General features: G+C 39.2%; 1 long non-coding RNA gene across 2 annotated transcripts; it reads right to left on the reverse strand.

Moving 5' to 3' along the window:
• Positions 1-2128: 2128 nt before the first annotated feature.
• LOC148052292 (uncharacterized) lies at positions 2129-15891 on the reverse strand. Of its 2 annotated transcripts, XR_015699050.1 has the most exons (5): positions 15823-15891; positions 15587-15697; positions 14957-15056; positions 5173-6530; positions 2129-2489 (listed from the first exon to the last, which is right to left on the reverse strand). It is a non-coding gene; the product is annotated as an uncharacterized LOC148052292 (long non-coding RNA). The 2 variants fall into 2 exon arrangements; XR_015699051.1 differs by lacking the exons at positions 2129-2489; positions 15587-15697 and having other exon boundaries at positions 2496-6530; positions 15823-15855.
• Between the last annotated feature and the right edge of the window lie 3130 nt (positions 15892-19021).

Here is a 19021-nt window from a genome sequence, read left to right on the forward strand (position 1 = left end):
GTGCTCATTTGATAGTGCAAAATGGCTTACTGGGCAGCAAGAATGTCTGAAGAAGTAACTTCAAAAAGTGCTTTGTCGTATAGAGTAGTGATAATTTGTGCCTAGTTGTATGTATTAGTTTTCTGTTTTGAGTCGTTTAAGTTGCTTAAAAAATTAACCTCTTTGCAAAATTGGCCTCTCTTAGTAAGAACCACACTTGAATGCCTTCAGATATTTGAAGCTGAACACACAAAACCAGAGGCAGAAAGCTGTAGGACGTTTCCTAGAAGCATGTCAGAAAGGTTAGGGTCATGTTAATAAAAGGAGACTATTGGCTACTAACTGAGTTTTGAATTGCTGATCCATGAGCTGCTTGCAGTCCAGACACTCGAGTTTAAAAAAATATTTTGAGAGAATCCTGAAGTGATTCTTGCTACTGTAACTACTTGGAATTGCTTTTGACTTTTGGATGATTAGCTGTTCTTTAGTACAATGACCTTTGCTTATTGGTGAACAGGGCTGGGCAAGAGAGCTTTCCTTTGACTTTTAAAAAAATGTTTTTAGATCAGATCAAAAGTTAATGACTCTTAAAGCTAAATCACATGTGGGTGATATTTACAATGGAGAAGAATCAGGGGTTTGTTTACATTTTTGAACCTTTAAGTCCTTACCTTGTATATGTTGTTTACGTAAAAAGCTGAGAAATGCCCATAGCTGGGGTGAAGAGTAAGAAATGTTTGTCTTATTCTTCAGCCCAGCATTAGGCTGAAGTGGTGAAATGAAACATGTTCTTTGAAAAGCACCAGAATTTTGCCAGTATCTACAGGCAATCATTTTGCTTTACGTACTGTATCATGTGGAAATATTTCTTTTGTTCTAATTTTCTTTAATAATAAATACTCTTAAGCCATAATTATATGTTTGCTCCTTCAGCATGGGAAAACCTCATTATAGAGAAGAATGGTGATTTCATTGTCTGCTTGACATCTACCAAAGAAAAAAAATCAGAGGTTCCATATGCTGTGAAATACTTGTCAGAGTGACAGTCAGTCTATCCATTTAGTTGCACTATCAAGTCATGTGTCTTCTGTAGCTTAATAGTTCCTTTGTAATGCAAAAATGAACCTTAATGTCCTAGGTATAATCCAGATTGAATATATATAAATGAGGAGTACTTTTAAGTGTGGTGTATTTTTAAGTGTGGAATGCATCGGTTTTAAGGATTTAAAAAAAATGCTTCTTGAAAACTATAAGGGTATAATCAGAGTAAAAAGGTACATAATTCCTCCTCCCCAGTAATCAGTAGAATCTCATCAGTAAATGTGCATATTTATGTCTGATTATATCATGGGAAATTCAAGGTCATGTCAAGCTTAGTGCCAAAAATAGAAATGTAAGAGGAAGCATTTCCCTTGTTTTGGAGGTTTTTTGTTTGTTTTGGTTTGGGTTTTTTTTTCCAACATGCAGTGGTGTGGGTTTTTTTCATTTATTTTCAAACATACTGTAATGCAAGTCAGGATCATTTTAAGGTCGTAAGTGAAGATAGTATGCATCTCAAATATAAAGGTTGGTCTCACTAGGGTGGTTTTAGTCATCCCTAGAAGTTCTAGTTCTAGAAGAACCAAAGTGAAATGAAAAAAAGAGGTTCTTTCTTTGACATCAGCTTTAGAACTCAGCAAAACACAAAAGTCTCTATTGCGCCAGAGTGGGTTTCAGAGAGCGCTTCTTAGAATTACAGAGTGGTGGAGCTTGCAAGGAACCTTTTGAGATTGTCTAGTTAAATGCCCCTACTCAAAGCAGCATCAACTAGAGCAGGTTGTCCAGGGACATCTCCATTTTGACTGTCGCCAAGGATGGAGACTCCGCAGCCTCTCTGGGCAACCTGTTCCAGTGTTCAACCACCCTCAAAGTGGTTGAGTAGGAGCAACTAAACCTATGTAAAATATTGTAATTCAGTCTAGTGTCTATGTATCTTTTTGCAAAGAATGTAAATTCTGTACCTTTCCGCATGTATTTGTAGCAAAGTTGTGTTAGTTTTGCAGATTTACACTATTGTGGAGATCAAACTGTGTGTATGGCAACTATATGCAACCAGTAGATTAGCTTAGGCTAAATGGTTTTACAAGCAGCCATTTGCTCCATTTGCACCAATGGTAAAAAAGTTTTTTATTGTATTTAAGTATTGTTTGAACAATATTTCTAGCATTTTTAAAATTTTTCTTCTCTTTCCAGCTTGGGCTTGGTTTAGTACAGGAAGTTGAATTTGATTTCCAAAAAGCCTGCAACTTTGCTGTTTATTTGAACTTTATATCGTTATCTGAACTTTCCAAGTATCTTGAGATTGCATAGTTGTACTGTGAACATCATTAGAATAGGCTTGTACTGGCTTTCTTAAGATTTAATACTTTTGGCTTCTTATGGTAGAACGTTGATCTTGAGCGTTGTATTATTCATTTAAAATTACAGCAATTAATTTTATAAATTGCACATACTGGCAGAATTTTCAGGGTCTGAAATAGAAATAGAGACAAAGAACAAGTCTTTTAGATAAGTTCCAAAGCCTTTGGATAAGCCAGTTTGCTGTAATTGGGAAAGCATCACCTATTCATTAATATCTTAAAAGGAGATAAAGATGATCATAATTTTTAGAAAACCTCTGAAATGTCTGCTGTGCGCTCCTTCCATGAATCAGTTCTTTTGGAAACCTTCAAGATCTCCATAATGTGCAAATGCTGGGGGACTGACTTGTGTGGCCTCACACAGAAGGAAGGTTCTGAAACGCCCCAGGGGAGGGACTTGGCCTGGGACTTCTTTGTGTGGTTCTGTTGTTCAAGAAAAGATGGAGCAATCTCAGTGTTGTTGAAGGGAGAGATGCTGGGCAGAGTACTAAATTGCTAATGTGCATTCTAACTTGTGCGGTACAACATTGTGGAAAAATTGGTAGCAGTGAAGAAAACCCATTTCACCTCCCTGTGGGGACCGGACATTTGGTAGACAGAAATCTGGCAGAGCAAGGGTGGTGTGATTTGATAAAAGCCACAGCAATCTCTGTCTCTCTCCCCTCTCAACCTCCCCTTCTCCTTCAGTAATACAACTGCAAGTGTGTAGTTTTATGTCAGTTCTAGGGAGCAATTCACCCTTTGTGGTCAGTTTTGTGGTAACAAACTTCAGGGATGGGCTTAAGAACATATTCTTGCTCCAAAGTCAATGCAGATCTGAAGGCACTAAAAGTCTTTTTTATGCTTTGTTCTTACGTCTGGCTGTAAATATAAAGGAGAAGAATTAGAACTAAACCAAATACTATTTTGATTTTACAATTTAAAGGATGCGCAACTTCAGCGTTTGTGTTACACATGCAAAAATTACACAGGGACATTAAAAAAAAAAAAAGAGTAACTTCATGATTTAGTTTAAGTGGATTTTTAACAGCATGTGCTTTTCGTTCAGCACATTCTGGTTTAGATAAATCTGTGTTGGCAAATGGAGAGTGACAAGGAGTGGCCAGTTAGCATGTAATCACTGAATGAGTCATGAAACCAATATTATACTAATTATGCCACTATGAGATCAGGTTTGCAAAGCCCCACATTTGCAAATATACAAGCCAGTGACTGAGAAGGTTTGTTGTTTGGTTTTTTTTTTTCAATGTAAGTGAATTGCAAAAAGGCACCTGTAAAATAAATCAGTCACACTGAAATGGGAGGTGATAAAATGCAAGTGCCTCCTAGCTGCAGATGGTGGACATGCTGGCTATTGGTTTTGTGGGTGATTTATGATACAATGAAAAATACCTGTTGTATTTTGTGGTTACAAACATATTGATAAGGGTGCAAGGCCAAGCTAGGATTTTCCAGTTGTTTGTGCCATCCTGGCAGTGCAAAAAATCCAGAAGTCTCATATATAAGCAATCTGGACTTTTCTTACTGTGAGGAAAACCCCTTAATGGTAATAGCCAACAAGGCCCATTACATGGTTGTATATGATGCCACTCTGCAATACATAATTGTGTATGATGAACATAAAAGGGTGCATTTAAAGGACTGGTGGGCAGGCAGAAGGGACAGTCCAGACCCTCAGTACTGGGAGGCCTGGATCACCTTTCTATTATAATGGTTCAAGAACATCCTGTCAGGATTTCACGCTTAACACTGTATTGCTATACTCAGAGATCATCACACTGTGTGTAATGCCCTGAGAAGGGTCCCAGTAATTGACTCTGTTTCCAGCTTGATCAATAACATAAAATCCTGGATATTTGAAAAGAGAAGTTTGCTCATGCAGCCTGAGACTTTATGCTTGTGTCTGTGCATATTTAGGAGAGCTTTTGATATGTATTTTGATTTTTCTTTAAACAAGTCTTTTTGGAATTTGGCTGTTGCTGTTCAGAATCCATCTCTGACTTAATTTGTGGTAATTACAAAGATGAAAAAAGGAGAAAAAAGTAAAAGCCTCCTTGTTGATACTGTTGTTACTATCCAAATTTTGAAAAAATCTGATGGTGTGGGTGTTGGATTTAAAAGCTCTGCCCACCTAATGTTTCAATGTAATTTGCTATGTGTAGGTAAACCTCTTAATTTCTGAAATATGCCGATTCTTTGTGCGCTAGTCATTGCCCATGTACATTTTCAATATTTAGTGATCCAAATGTGTAAAAAGCTGTTGCAACTTTTTAGAAACTTTGAAAATCCATTTACACATCATTTAAAGTTGGGATGGCTTCTTTGTGCTGAATTGTCATCTCTGAAGGATGTGAGTCAGATGTAGAATAACTAATACTAAGCAGGTATGTTGTTAGTTGTGAAATCAAAATTAGGCATCCTGTTTTAATCCTTCTTTTTTTTATGTTTGGTTTAATGCAAGTGGTTTCTGTTTATGAAGAAGTGATTAGTTCTAGAGAACTACTTATTCCCATCATTAAATCATATTTCTCAAAACAGGATCATCTACGTAGTAATTAATTAGTAATTCCATAGTAAATAATTTACATCGTGATATTACATATAGTGGGCTGTTATTTTGATTGAGAAATAAGCCCCTGGAGCAGATGCACTCTTGCTGAGAAAAAAGTTTCCTTTTGGATTCATGGGTAAGGCAAATGTGGAAAAAATAATGTAGAAAAGACTCACAAAACTGTTGTTATTTAATAAGTTCTTTTACTAAGTTTGTTTGGAAAGATATGAAGAGAAAACTGACCGGTTGCATCTTTGCTTGTTTAATCAAGGATTTCATGGCATCCTGGTTGGCAGCTCAAGTGCCTGTTATTTTTTCTTTATCTTAGTTCAGCAAAACCCAAAAACATGATAACAAGCAACAAATTACTGTTGGAAAAGCGACTTATATGCTTGGAGCCATGTATGCACTGTATTATTTGGAATTTGTGGTAATGTTTCATGACTGATGATTAATTGTATAGGCAAAGGGTTATTAAAGGAAGCAGTTAGTCAAGTGATAGTAGTTTTTGTTTCTTTTCCAAAAATTGCATATAAATGCATATACTTGGGAACGTTGGCATAGTTATGCATTGATTGCAAGCATTAAAACTCCACTTAAGTTAATGAGCACAATTTTTGAGGATTATAATCCCAAGAGTTGCCATTATTTCTGCCATTTGGAATAAATACATCTATTCATACAGTGCCAATAAGTTTTAAACTAGAAAAAGTTCATCAAGGAAAGAATTCAGAAGCAATCTGTAGCATCGCACCAGTTTCTACTACTTAACAATCTAGTTCACATTTTTTAAAAATGTATTTTGTTTTGGGGCAATCCATAATTTAAGGAATAGTTGATTGGTAGGTATGAATGAGTCTGGTTAAAAATAACAAAGTTAAAATGAAACTGTGAAAACATTCTTAGAATAAAGTGTCTCCCTGCAGTTTCTGGGGAAGCAGGAACTGGTGAAGGAGGTGCTCCAGTAAATAGGAAACAGTGAAAATGCTTCTCCAGCATCAGTCATTCGGTTAGTAATCCAGGTTGCTTTGTTCTTTTGGTCTGGGTTCATTTTCACATGTGCTGTAAGCCAGCAGCTATAAAAGCAAACTTAATTGTTTTGCTTCCCTCTTTGGTCAAGTCATTCCCTTAACTTCTCAGGCCTGGAGGATGTGCGTCACTTATGATCCACACATTTTCTGATGACAGTTAACCCCGTTCTCCAATCCAGTAAGAGGCAGAAAGCAACTTTTTTTCTTGGTTTATGACAAGTTTTCATTCTGCTTTCTGTCCCTCTTCTTGCCAAGCAGAGTGGAGAGGCTGGCTTTCCAGCATGTGGGCAGATTTATGCCATGTGTTTCAAGTTTGGAAATTATAGCTGCCTTTCTTCACTGCCTGATTTTCACTTTCCAGGAATCTCATTTCATAGAAAGAAGCTATTATTTCTTGAGCGGTTTCCATCCTAGTTTCAAATAATGAGATCAGAATAAGAAGAGTAGAGATTTTCACGTCCGCTTCAAAACCTCATGTATATAGACGTGTCCTTACAGTCTGAAATTTCCTCTTCCAATTTTATGAGACTTTTCTTTTGTTCCTAAGGGATATGAGGGCTTCTCCTTTCCCTATAATATGAAGAAGGAAAAAAAGTGGTGCTATTGAAGTATTTTGAGGTGTTCTAGTTGTGAAACAGTCCAGGGAACATAAAGGCAGTCATTTACTTGGCCAGAGCAGGGGGTGGGGGCGAAGAAAAAGAAAGAGAAGTGACTGTAGAAGCAAATAGAAACATATGAGCAAGCATTTCCCAAGATAATTCCCAGATCATAATCATTCTGTGAAAGCAGAGGCTAGTTTGCTGAAAGAGAAAGAAATGCTAGCCTAATCAGCCACAAATGCAGCCTAATAATATATGAATATTGCCTTAATACTTACTTCAGGTCAACCTTTAAAACAAGTAGTCTCAAAATTCGTACTGAGACTTAGGAAACCTGAGAAGGTATTGAAATCTGTTAATAAAATTATTTATGTAGCTCTGTTTCCAACTTTTTTATTTATCATACTGTAAACTTTTGAAGGTTTTTTTTGTTTGGGTTTTGGTTTGTTGTTGTTGTTGTTGTTTTAGCATCTTTGAAGTCATTTTGAAGTGTGGAAAACTATTAGGTTGGTTGTTTTTCAAAACAGATGTTTTACCCTTGACTATAAGATGATGATGATGATTGGTCACATGAAACAGAGCAAACTGCAGAACTCATCTCAGAATGTTTTTGTCCAGAGTACGACAGGAGACACTTACTGGGATGTGAACATAATCTGGGATTTAGTGGAATATTCAGTTGAACCACCATTCCCATTTAATTTGGAATATTTAAATACTTTGTTCAATTACTTTTGCTTTTAGATCGTAGAATCATAGAATCGTTAAGGTTGGAAAAGACCCTTAAGATCATCGAGTCCAACCATTAACCTAGCACTGCCAAGTCTACCACTAAATCATATCCTCGAGCACCACGTCTACCCTTCTTTTAAATACTTCCAGGGATGGAGACTCAACCACTTCCCTGGGCAGCCTGTTCCAGTGCCTGACTACCCTTTCGGTGAAGAAGTTTTTCCTAATATCCAACCTAAACTTCCCCTGGCGCAGCTTGAGGCTGTTTCCTCTCGTCCTATTGCTTGTTACTTGGGAGAAGAGACCGACCCCCACCTCACTACAACCTCCTTTCAGGTAGTTGTAGAGAGCAATAGGGTCTCCCCTGAGCCTCCTCTTCTCCAGACTAAACAACCCCAGCTCCCTCAGCCGCTCCTCATAAGCCTTGTTCTCTAGACCCTTCACCAATTTCATTGCCCTTCTTTGGACATGCTCCAGCACCTCAATGTCCTTCTTGTAGTGAGGGGCCCAAAACTGAACACAGTACTCGAGGTGCAGCCTCACCAGTGCTGAGTACAGGGGCACTATCACCTCCCTGGTCCTGCTGGCCACACTATTCCTGATACAAGCCAGGATGCCATTGGCCCTCTTGGCCACCTGAGCACAGTGCTGGCTTGTGTTCAGGTGGCTGTCAGCCAACACCCCCAGGTCCTTTTCAGCCAGGCAGCTCTCCAGCCACTCCTCCCCAAGCCTGTAGCATTGCATGGGGTTGTTGTGACTGAAGTGCAGGACCTGGCACTTAGCCTTGTTGAATCTCATACAGTTTGCCTTGGCCAATTGATCCAGCCTGTCCAGGTCCCTCTGTAGGGCTTTCCTGCCCCTCCAGCAGATCAACACTCCTGGCCAAGCTGGTGTTGTCTGCAAACTTACTGAGGGTGCACTCAATCCCCTCATCCAGATCATCAATGAAGATATTGATCAGGACCGGCCCCAACACTGAGCCCTGGGGAACACCACTTGTGACCGGCCACCAGCCGGATTTGACTCCATTCACCACCACCCTCTGGGCTCGGCCGTCCAGCCAGTTTTTAACCCAGCTCAGACTGCACTTATCCAAGCCGTGAGCAGCCAGCTTCTCCAGGAGAATGCTGTGAGAGACAGTGTCAAAGGCTTTACTAAAGTCCAGGAAGACAACATCCACAGCCTTCCCCTCATCCACTAAGTGGGTCACCTTGTCATAGAAGGAGACCAGGTTAGTGAAACAGGACCTCCCTTTCATAAACCCATGCTGGCTGGGCCTGATCCCTCGGTTGCCCCGCACTTGCTGCATAATGGCACTCAATATGATCTGCTCCATGACCTTTCCCGGCACCGAGGTCAGGCTGACAGGCCTGTAGTTCCCCGGATCCTCCTTCCGACCCTTCTTGTAGAGGGGCGTCACATTTGCTAACTTCCAGTCATCTGGGACCTTCCCAGTTGACCAGGACTGCTGATAAATGATGGAGAGTGGCTTGGCAAGCTCCTCTTCCAGCTCCCTCACTATCCTTGGGTGCATCCCGTCTGGCCCCATGGACTTGTGAGCATTCAGGTGGAGGAGCAGGTCAGTGACTGCCACCTCTTCGACAACTGGGGCTTCATTCTGCATCCTATCTCCATCTCCTGGCTCAGGGGCCTGAAAACCCCGAGGATGACCAGTCTGACTATTAAAGACTGAGGCAAAGAAGGCATTAAGTACCTCTGCCTTCTCCTCAGCCTTCATGGCAAACTTTCCCTCTGCATCCAACAAAGGAGGGAGATTCTCCCTGGCCCTCCTTTTGTTGCTGATATATTTGTAAAAACATTTTTTGTTGTCTTTAATGGCGGTGGCCAGTTTAAGTTCTAGCTGGGCCTTTGCCTTGTTAATCTTCTCCCTGCATAACCTCACAACATCCTTGTAGTCCTCCTGAGTCACCTGCCCCTTCTTCCAAAGGTGGTAGGCTCTCCTTTTTTCCCTGAGTTCCAGCCAGAGTTCTCTGTTCAGCCAGGCCGGTCTTCTCCCCCGCCTGCTCATCTTACAGCATGTGGGGACGGCCTGCTCCTGTGCCTTTAAGACTTCTTCCTTGAATAACATCCAGCCTTCCTGGACTCCTTTGCCCTTCAGGACTGCCTCCCAAGGGACTCTGTTAACCAGACTCCTAAGCAATCTAAAGTCTGTCCTTCCGAAGTTCAGGCTAGTGGTTTTGCTGACCCCCTTCCTTACTTCTCCAAGAACTGAAAACTCTATCATTTCATGGCCACTGAGCCCAAGACAGCCTCTGACCACCACATCACCCACCAGGCCTTCTCTGTTCATAAACAGCAGGTCCAGTGGGGCACCTCCCCTGGATGGCTCGCTTACCAGCTGTGTCAGGAAGTTATCTTCCACACACTCCAGGAACCTCCGAGACTGCTTTCTCTCTGCTGTGTTGTATTTCCAGCAGGTATCTGGTAAGTTGAAGTCCCCCATGAGAACAAGGGGTAGAGATCGTGAGACTTCAGCCAACTGCTTGTAGAATACTTCATCTGTTTCCTCATCCTGGTTGGGTGGTCTATAGCAGACTCCCACCAGGATATCTGCCTTATTAGCCTTCCCTCTGATCTTTACCCATAAGCACTCAACCTTATCATTACCTTCATTGGTGAAGAGGTAAATACAAATCAATTATTCTTTTTTAAATCAATGATCATGAACATGTTGTTTGGCCTGCACGCAAATGAATGAACTACTTTGCTTTAAAGCTTTTTAAAACTATCTAATCCTGGGAAGCTGGAGCCTGCAATTTTCTGTATACCAGCTTTAATAATGACTAATGAATTATAGCTGTGGTGAAGCAGCTTGTCTTGTGTAAGCAAGATATCTTAATATAAACAGTTCACTTTTCTCATTAAAGTAATTATTGAATCAAAGCCAAAGCAATCATTTCAAATATGTTGCGGTTCTGCTCTGGAGTGCTGTTCAGAATCAATGCAGCAAAGCAGTGAAACATATTTATGAATGAATTCTCAAAAAAAATTTGGAGCCTGCCCGAAGAATCCTTATAGTAAGGGGGCCATTTGGGCAGAAGTTGTGCATTTCTTTGCAGGCTCCATTCTTCCTTTGGTGGTCACCTTTAGTTTCTTGAGGCAGAGATCCATGGAGGTCCATGCAGCTAGAGAAGCTTCCTACCACCTACTTCATTTGATGATTCTGCCTCTTCAGATGGGATACAGAGCAAACTGCAACAATTCAGGTAAAATTACCTTAGGTGTTGAATTCAGACAACTTTTGCAGGAGTACATCACTGTGAGGGATGGATATCAATTGGATAGTGATGCTCTTCAGAACCAGCAATGTAATTTCCACAGGACCTTAGCAAATATATCTCAGGATATCTCTTTAAAATGACAGGAAGAGAAGGTTGAGGACACAGATGTAACGGACTTTTTCACTGCTCTCCTTCTCTCTTAGTTTTCCAGCTCAAGTTTCTGTGCCATTTTATTTAATAAATATGAATGGTATGGATAATAGAATACAGTAAATATCTTGAAGACCTTTGCATCCTTTGAACATCATTTATGCTTACTGTTGAAAGCCCAATGAAGGCAAAAGTAAATATCCTGGGTTACAGTATGCAAGTAACTTCATGGATTGTCTGGAGCACAGAAGGGTAAAAGCTCTCTAAAATAATGGAGAAAAGTGTAGCAAACCCCAATATCTCATACCTGACAAGGGAAAAATTAAAAGATAAACTAAATGCAAATTATGAACAGCAAGGAGCGATGAAATAGTTTATGATACAAGTAATGATTTCTCCCTTCCCTAGTCTCTTCAATTCAAGACTTCCTGGTTTTTTTTCTGTCAGAATTCATTTTTTCTTGTTACAAAAATAAAATTACGTGGTAGTCAACCATGCAAATATGTTACTGATCAGTTTGTCTTAAGTGGTAGTCCATAAACTACAGCAAATGAATAGCTGATTCTCATAGACCTCTGTTGCCCACGCACCCTTGTGGAGGGTGGATGGCAGGTCTTGGTTAACCACCTTAGCTGCTATAGGCTATGTTCATGAATCGGAACTCTTAAGTTACTTAAATCTGAAATCTCTTGACATTGTGTTGCATCTTAGAAATCTAAAGAAATATTGCTTCTTCAAAACTCAGGTTCAGTTGCATTTCTTCCAGAGAGCATCTCCAGCGGTCATGTTATTGTTACAAAAAAGAACAGTCTGCTTGAAATGTCATTGAGATGTTTAAGGAGAAATGAAGTGTGAAAGTCAGCACAGAACTGGGTACTTGCAATGCACCCGCACAGCCTTACTGCGGTAGAGATGTGGATCAGGGTTTGTTTTGTGAGACTTCGTAGACCAAAACATGCACCGTTGTGTTGACAGTGCTAAGCAACTTGTGAACAGCAATATCTGCTGTCCTAGTTCAAATAGGTCATTATTATCCATGAACAAATATGAAGCTGACAATTAGTGACTGCTAAGCTTCCTTTTAGTTATTCTCTTGGCCTGAATCCTAAAGACACTACATTACTAGTGCAGAAATGGAGTCTTGGGGATTGTTTTAAGTGCTGAAGACTCCCTCCCTTAACTTACTTCCTCCTTTATCAGAGACACAGCTGATTAGATAGGAAAGCGTGCTGGCTGGCGCCTTCCCATCCCACTTGTTTTTGTACCTCGCTGCTGTATAGTGCTGGGTCATGTTCCTATTCATTTTTCATGACCTTTCTTCATTACACCCTTTTTTAATTGCAGCTTGTTTCTGTGACCTTGGAGTTCTACAGGCCAATCCAAAAGATCAGGCACTGTGTTTTTAAGTTACCTTCTGAAAAGGCTGGAAACACGAGGACATTTTTCAGCAAAGAAGTTTGTGTGTATGTGTAGCTTTTACTTTTTTATCATACAGTATTTGGCTCGGTGCTGTAGACTGTTTTTCAGCCTGCTAGCAACTTCATGAATTCTGGTATTGAATGACTCCTGTTTACAAATGTTTTATATTTGGTATCCGTGTGGCTGTTTTATAAAAAAACTGGATAATCAACTAATATTGTGTAAATATCTGTCATTGTTTCACAGGTTTTCAGTCCCACTGCTTTGCTGCTTGTTTCTATACTGACTTTTTGTGTTTCTTTCTCTCTAAAAATCATGCAGCTGTAGTGGCTTTGAACTCACACCTGTTTATTGTAGCCACAAAGGAATTAGATCATGTGTTGAACTTATGCTATAGGCAAAAAACGGAATTAAAAATATACCTTTTGATGTGCTTTCCCACATTTAGATACCCTTGAATAGATATTTTATTTTGATTGTTGGATTTGTTTAATGTTTTACTCACAAGTTCCTTATGCAAACTTTCAGTTGATACTTCAATAGTTTAAAAAGTATTGCAATCCTTTATTGATGAGGAAATGGATTATTACTCATTAAAACTACTTCCTTCCCATCTAAAAGCATCTTCCTATCAGGTTCAGAGCCAAAAAAGGAAGATGTGGAAATTGTACGCTATGTTTTGAGAAAATAGTAAGTATGTCTACCTGTGTAAGAGTACAAGAACATATTGTTACAGATCCATTCTCCCTGTATTCTAAGTGGGCCGGATATGAGGCACTTCTGGCCAGGAGTTGTGTAACCTAATTTGTGTGGCACCAAGCCTGAGTTAACATACCTTGCCTCTCAGCATCCAGTTAATGCTGCTGCATGGCTTCCGGATTGGGCTTTCTCAGAGCTGGTGAGCTGGGTGGAGCGGATGCATGACTGTCTGTACGCAGTCATGTCCACAAGCACTTAATGCTCCCTGAAAGGGATTGAGAGCTGAGGTATGAGCATTCTGTGCGTAGACAGTACAAGCCTTGCAAAAGCGTTGTCGTTAGGTTACAGTTTTTAATGTTGGGACCTAGTATGAGGTATGATCTTTAGGGTTCTGATGCTTGGATGCATTGGGTTCTTGCAGCTCTCCTTAAAGGTGGAAGAGACAGAAGAGAATGAGAATATGGAAAATCTAGATTCAGCCATATGCCTACATTTGGATATAAGTTGCCTTACCACAGTGTCATGGTTTAACCCCAGCTAGCAACTAAGCACCACACAGCCGCTCGCTCACTCCCCCCTGGTGGGATGGGGGAGAGAATCAGAAGACTAAAAGTGAGAAAACTTGTGGGCTGAGATAAAGACAGTTTAACAGGTAAAACAAAAGCTGCACATACAAGCAAAGCAAAGTAAAGCAAGGAATTCACTCATTACTTCCCATCGGCAGGCAGGTGTTCAGCCATCCCCAGGAAAGCAGGGCTCCATCAGGTGTAACGGTTACTTGGGAAGACAAATGCCATCACGCCAAATGTCTCCCCCTTCCTTATTCTTCCCCCAGCTTACAGACTGAGCCTGATGTCATATGGTATGGAACATCCCTTTGGCCAGCGTGGGTCAGCTGTCCTGGCTGTACCCCCTCCCAGCCTCCTGCGCACCCGGCAGAGCATGGGAAGCTGAAAAGTCCTTGACTGGTGTAAACGCTACTCAGCACCAACCAAAACATCAGTGTGTTATCAACATTATTCTCATACTAAATCCAAAACACAGCACCACACCAGCTACCAAAAAGAAAACCAACCCTATCCCAGCTGAAACCAGGACTTGTAGGTATTGAAATCTGTCAATTCTGATGTTGATGTATTTTATTATAAAATCCTGTACTAGATGCAGAGCCAGATGCAACCTTGATGTAAATGGGGGGATTCTCGGAACTAAATGTGCTCTTTATTTGGTATCCATGCCTCAGAGGTAAATTAGACTTCTTTGTGCTTCACCAATGGCTCTTCTTTTCCATATCTCCTCCTGCTTGGCTACCTCATCTGCACAAGGAAAGTGGCCAGGACGTTTCAGCACCTCTTTCTGCAATTTCAGTTCTTTGGAGCCCTTGACTGCTGCTATAAATCAGAATGGTCTTGGGATCGAAGTAGAAAGACAGTGGTCACAAGATACAGGGATGCAAACATTTGTTTTATTCTGTGTGGCTCTGCTTTCTAATGGCAACTGTACTTTGAATTATAACACAAATACTAGAGTACCTAATCATAAAATTCCTTTGAATAAAACCTTGCTGCTCAGTATTCATAAAAAAGGTAGGATTTTTTCCCCCCAAATGAATTTAAGTATATTTGAAAGGCAGAACTTTCATTTAGAAGCATGTAGAGCTCCAGCATAATTTAAAATATTTCTTCTGTTAATTTTAGCTTTACTTTTATGTGGTGGTTGCAAAGGTAATACTTATTTTCTAGAAGGACATGTTTCTTCTTTTTCTTAAAAAGAGATGAATGCAGGCTTTTGACACTAACAACTAGTCCTGAGAGAAGCATTTTTCTGTGGTCAATTGCTTTGGAATGAAACATGGTTTTTAAGTTTCTCAGAGGATTGACTCTAATAGGATAAACAACTGCAGTCAGACCTAACGTTTATGCCTGTCAGCCTTTACACTGCCAAATCACTAAATATTAGTATATCATACATATCAACTTTGTTTCTTAAAATAATATTGGCTCTTATTACAGTACATGTGTTAAGTACCTGCTGGCCTCAAAAGATTCAATTCCACTGACTCAGAGGTTTGGTTACAGCAGCAGCAAAACAATCTTTTGTCTTATAGCTAAAGCACAAATATAAAGTTACGGGAAGAATTTTGAAGAGAACTTACAGTTAATAAAAATATGCTGCTACTGAAGTGAAGGGGAAGTTTGTCTTCTATTTCAGCTGAAACATAGCAAGTCCTTTGTCAATAGCTTTTGAAAATCTCTCTGAAAACATGAAAAGAAAATTATTTAAAAGAAATGGAATCGTATGTTCTGTCAACCCTTCATTGCTTCTTTTGCAACTTCAAAAACCTATTAAACCTGACTAACGACAACAACAACAAATTTAGTTCATTAACTGCCATCAGTTCAAGGTCTTCCACTGACTGCCGTAGTCACTGATGCAGGCTCCTACTAATTAAGCACGTAAAGAACACATGATTTGTACTTAGAAAGTATTTTTTTATAATTAATTACAGGAATCTAATAAAAACGTGTAATTTTTCTAGCAGGAGATCTTACTTTTTGAAGTGCTAGGTAACTAAGGGAAGTAAGTCATGTTTGATAAATCTTACTATTTTTCATTTTTACAAAAAGGATGTTGAAAAATGTACTTCTTTCTTTAATTTCTCTTAAAACATATAATTTGGCATAAATCGTTCATGACGAAGCAAGAGACGGTATCTGTTTTAAGGAGATGAAAGCTTCACTCTTTGTAATGACAATGTGAAAGAGGCTAAAAAATGAGTAATTACCTATTGCTTTTGATGCTACCCAATGGTAACCACTGTACCAAGGGATAATCCAAACAAAGGCTTCCTAATCGTTCCTGGAAACAGCTCCCATTGTTCTTGTTCTGGCTGCTCCTGATGATGTAAGGTAATAATGGGCAGTAACGTGTTTCATGCTAAATGTTTCCGAGAGTCCCACATTTGTGAAACAGACTGAAAGGTAATATGAAAGTCAAAAGAAGTTTAGAGTATTTTCTTACCCAGTCCCTGAGCATGCCTGAGCACATCTCCGGTGTAGTCCCTTTTAAGAATTAAAACTATGATCTCTGCAGAAGACATAAATATACGGCCTAAGAATTGTGGGCTGGACATTGACAACAGCGCGACCTGAGAGTAATTTCCTTTCAGTGAGTGGGCTGTATGAATAGGATTCATTTATTCAGCTCATACACAGACTGACTTCTTTTCTTAACAGTCAATATGAAAACAATTTATTGTTTTTATTTATTTTATTTATTAATTTATTTAATATGCAACAAAAGAGGCAAGTTTGTTGCTGGTCAAATCTCAATGTTTTGTGTATATATTTTTTTTTAATGCCAGTTTCAGCCATCTGTAATAAAAACAAAGAGGTTGCTCAAAACCAACCAGGCAGGGGCATTTCCTTCTGCCTGCAATGTTGTAAATAAGCGGTTGAGGCTGGGGCACCTGAGATTCACTTAGAACTCATGCTTTCATTCTTTGGTGTAATTAATGCTTTTGTATTTTGTCTGAAATAGAATAATTTCTGCAGGAGGGAGTGTTTTTTTATGGGTACTGTAGAGTATAAGAATCTCCTGTAGGAGACCACGGAATCAAGAGGACCATTTGATTGAAATATTTGTTCTGACTCATGCACAGAGAGGCGTTGACCCTAATTCCCAAATATCCTGGCTGTGCCATTTGAGCTATGGATTATAAGGTGGGAGGTGAATGGCAATGGTCTGATTTCATTTATTTTAACTGGTTTTGTGAATTTAGTCCCTCAAAATGAGAGCTATTGCAACACTTTCCCCCCACTCCTTCTCTCCTGTCCTCCTCCCTTTCTTGCTTCTTTCCCCTTTTCTTTACATCTTTCTTCCTATTTAGCGAATTCAGATCAAATACATTAATGTTTTCAGGTAAATTTTTGGCTTTCCGGCATCTGTACTTAGTTATAAAATTATCATGAGAAGCTGAATATAGGCAACATTTATGATATATTATGTATACCCATATCCAATAGTTATATTGATTTAATAAGGACAGAGTTTGCAGGCAGAGCTGCCTGTCTCTTCTATTACTTCATTTACATTTAGTCTTTATTTTGTTTTATTATTTCACAGTCTAATTCCGCCAATAAAAGTGGTCACTGGTATACAAGACAAATTGCCTATTGTTCAGATTTTAGGCAGTACAAGATTTAATTGATTAATTTCACTGAAATGGATGAAACTAATAACAACATAAAAATCTTGTTTGCTTTTCAGCATTAGATGCTTAATTAGTAATTTGGCAGATATGACAAGTAGGGAGGGTATTTCCTGATGGTTGACAATTCATTGAGTTGAGTGCCAACAGCAAATCTAAAATCCCTTAACTGCCATTAATTAATTACCAGGAAATACCCAGCTCGGGTGGAGTGGGTCATTATGCTTCTATTCCATGTAAAACTGTTAAGGGTGAAAAGAAATCAAAATAATGTACAAAGTGGATCGTACAAAGCTAGTACAGAGACCAAACTCTGTATATTCACTGTAGTTATACAGTAGCACAAATAGGCCATCACAGATGTCCTATTCACAAACACAGTTCAGAGACATAAAGCCAGAACTTCAAGGTGCCTTTAGGTTTAGAACTGCAGTGGGTGTAACCCTATGTTTACGCTGGGGTAGCATTTTCTAAAATGCACAAGTGAACAATGAAAATGTCTCCTGAAGACTGCCTTCTAACCCATGTTCTTTGAAGATTACATTTTATATTCATATTTGAGAATGGTTTTGCTTGTTAATACTTCAAAGCAAGGGTACTTATTCACACAGGATAAAATTAGGTTACAAAAACTGTTGCCAAGATATCAGGATTGCTAAAGCGTGTCTCCGAGTTTTCTTCCATTATTTTAAGTTACAGTCTACAGTTGCTCATTTATTACTGTAAATTGCTTTACTAATAAAGACAAAAGTATAGATAGTCCCCTTGATAGCAAATCATGTCTATTTCACTCAAAGTATACCATTGTTTTCCAATATTTCAAAGGAAAAGGGAGCAAAAAAAGATTTCCCCCCCAAGACTCCCTCTCCCGAGACCTCCATGTAATCATTAACCAAGAGAAATCTTATTTTTTATTAAATTAGAATCCTAGTCTGAGGCACGAGGAAGATGCGATTTAGAGACTTTACGATCCAAAGATAGGAGAGACATATTACAGTTTTTCTGCTTATACAAGTCCAAGTCAGATGAGGACCAAACCCAGAGAGCTGGTTTTAGTTTCCTTATAATGAGCATAGCCATTCTTCTGGTGACAATAAACACAGGTAAATAAAAATGGATATAGGAACATTTCATATTATCTCAGACTGCATAAAGGTTTTTCTCCTGTTTCTGTGGATGGTTTTGTTGGCTAGCTTAGCTTTTTGAAGTAGGTTATAATTGACTATTTTTTAAAAATTTTTTTTGCTGATTTATGTTGTAACTTTCAGAGGAGCTTTTCTCTCCCTTCCTCCCTCCTTCAACAGCAATATAGAGTTATAGTTTTAATGTACTTACATGCACACAGAGTTCGGCATTTGAAATGCTTTGGGAGTCCAAACCTATTTCAGGCTAGAATGATAAAGATTATTAAAGGGGAAAAAACATAATTATCCCTGATACTTTTCATAACAGGAGAGAGTATATTTGCAGTTAAACTGATCGTTTTATCATTTCCATTTTTTAAACTTCCCATTAGTATGTGCGAACTCATCTTAAATACAAGAAATCCAGGAGTGTAATTTAGACAACATGGCCATTCTAAATATTAGAACTTTCCCTTAAATTTTTATTAAATAAATCAGAATCTGGTGAGGATTTTGCAAGATCACTTTGTGTACACCAAGACTCTTCATACTGTTCAGAAGTAGATTTGACAGAACATCCGAATTTGCAGTAATCAAGGAACGGTTCCCTGGCTGTTCTTCACCTGGATGTGCAATAATTTTTTTTCCACATCCTGGCAGCATCAACACCTGGAGTTTGAGCCCTACAATTTTTCCATCATTGGACTTTCAACAGAATGCATGGGCAGAGATAGGAAAGTTATTTTAGGCAGTGGTGCAGGAGGTGGAGACACAAATGGGATGGAGAAAGAAAGGGGGAACTGTAGGAAGTGTACAGCAAAATAGTTCATTTCCTTATATTTATGAAATGAGTGAGTTCCCACACATTATTTTTGACCAGAATTGT

Source organism: Nipponia nippon, unplaced genomic scaffold (genome assembly GCF_047370975.1).
Source record: "Nipponia nippon isolate SJK-2023a ecotype South Korea unplaced genomic scaffold, ASM4737097v1 scaffold_5, whole genome shotgun sequence".
Classification (NCBI taxonomy): domain Eukaryota; kingdom Metazoa; phylum Chordata; class Aves; order Pelecaniformes; family Threskiornithidae; genus Nipponia; species Nipponia nippon.